Consider the following 2,381-nt stretch of genomic DNA (forward strand, 5'->3'; position numbering starts at 1 on the left):
AGAAGGGCAATTTGTATCTGAGTTTTACCTGAACATTGTAAAAATTCCCTTATTATTGCCTAATGCTTGCTGCTTCTTGCTGTAAGAAAAGGAGTCTGGAAACCATCCTTTGCCACATCCTTACAAGTTCGTCTTTGGCTGTGGTCTCAGCTAGCTGATAAGCTTTTTGTGCCCCATGAGATTTATTTTTGTAATTTTGTATTTTTTTCTGGAATAAAGTTTGCTTCTGGTCTAATAGAATTTGGTGGTCTGTCCCCCATCTTTGCACAACCCCCGCGGGCCCAACAGTCAGGGTGCCTAAACAATGAGGAGAGATTTTGTTAGGAGGTAGGGCTGGGAGAGTCTGCCTCAAACCAGGCCAACAATGTTTAAATAGTTTTGTTTTGAGACAGGGTCTTATGTAGTTCAGGCTAGCCTTTTATTCAGTGTGTGGGTAAGGATGACTTTGAACTTCTAATTCTCCTGCCTCTACCTAAGTGCTAAGATTTCAGACATATGCTACCATGTCCAGTTTATGTAGTGTAGAGGATTGAACTCAGGACTCCTGCATGCTAAACAAGGCCTCTACAGACTAAGCTTCATCCCTAACTCCACCAACCTTACTTATATTGTATGAGGAAGTGCCGTGGGGTGGGGAAGGGAGGTCCGATAACTGGATTGAACTCAGGTCATGCTTAGAAACTGACTGAGCTCTCTCCCTTGCCTACATTTATTTCATAAGTACTTTTTGCTGTCCCTGTTTGGTTTTTTTTTTTGAGACAATGTCTGTCTGTCTGTCTGTCTGTCTCTCTCTCTCTCTCTCTCTTTGGTTTTTCGAGACTCTCTCTCTTTTTAAAGATTTATTTATTTTATGTTTATGAGAGCTCTATCTGCACATACACCTGCATGCATGACAACCATCTTGGGTGGTTGCAGGAAATAGAACAGCTAGTGCTCTTAACTGCTGAGCCATCTCTCCAGCCTGCGACAGTACCTTTTAAAGCATAGGCTGGCCTTGAATTCTTCTCCATCCTCCTGCCTCCATCCCCCAAGGGCTCCACCATACATGATCGGGTTTTGTTTCTTAAAACAATTTGAAGCATTTATTTATTTAAAATAATTTAAAGCATTTGTGAATGCATGCATGTATTTATACGTAGTGTATCCATGGCACTCATGTGGAGGTCAGAGGACAACTTTCAAAACTCAGTTATCAAGCCGGGCAGTAGTGGCACATGCCTTTAATCCCAGCACTCGGGAGGCAGAGGCAGGCGGATCTCTGGGAGTTCGAGTCCAGCCTGGTCTACAGAGCTAGTTCCAGGACAGGCTCCAAAGTCACAGAGAAACCCTGTCTCGAAAAAACAAAACAAAACAAAAAAACAACTCAGTTATCTCCTTCCACCCTATTGGCCTTGGGGATCGAACTCAGGTTGTCAGGGTATATATATATAGTAAAGTGCCTTTACCCACTGAGCATTCTTCCTCATAAGAAGCAGTTAGGGGCTGTAGAGATAGCTTAGAGGTTAAGGGCACTTGTTGCTCTTGCAGAGAACCCAGGTTCGATTCCTGGCCTCTACGGAGCTCACACTATCTCTGACTCTGGTTCCATGGGATCCGATGCGGTCTTCTGGCCTCCCAAGGAACAATTATATATATGCAGGCAAAACACTTATACACATAAAACAAAAATAAATCTAAAAATAGGAGCTACCAAGGGGAGACCATATGATCACACAGGAAGACAAACATCTACAACCAAAGGAGAAAAATCTCAGAAGAACCCGAGTATCCGTGCCTTAATCTTATTAGGATTTCAGTCTTCAACGCCGAGAGAAAATGCATTTCCAATATATTAAGCTAGGCAGTCTGTGGTACTCAATGGTGGCCCTAGCAAACTAGAACGAGGGTGTTGTGCCTTTCAAACTAATGGACCGCGCTGCCCCATTCAGTTGACTAGACTCCCCATGGTCCGGTGTTAACTGGAAGCCCTGACTGTAACATTTAAGGATTTTGGATCTGCTGGGATACATGCTGCCTTGGAGTGGGTCGCTGCGAAGACTTGGTGACGTGATGATCAGTCTTGGGACCCAGAACCTCACCCCTTTCCCTGCACAGGAAAGGAAGGTGACTGGCGGTGTGTGCCGTGTTGGGTGAAGGAATGAATGAAGGGCAGCTGTGCCTGAGGTATCCAGGGGCAAGAGGGAAGAGGCCATCTGTGGAGGGGAGAGAGGTGCCCGAGGAGGAGAGTCTCAGGACGCAGAGGACAGTTGCCTGTGGGATAGCAAGGACTAGAAACCAGCGGCTTTGAGAGGAGGAGCGGCCGGCGGGCAAGCAGGCGCGCGGGCGAGCGGGCGCGCGCTCGACGCGTCCTCTGGGCTCGGCCCTCAGGGCGCGCTCCCGTC

Source organism: Microtus ochrogaster, chromosome 10 (assembly GCF_000317375.1).
Source record: "Microtus ochrogaster isolate Prairie Vole_2 chromosome 10, MicOch1.0, whole genome shotgun sequence".
Taxonomy (NCBI): domain Eukaryota; kingdom Metazoa; phylum Chordata; class Mammalia; order Rodentia; family Cricetidae; genus Microtus; species Microtus ochrogaster.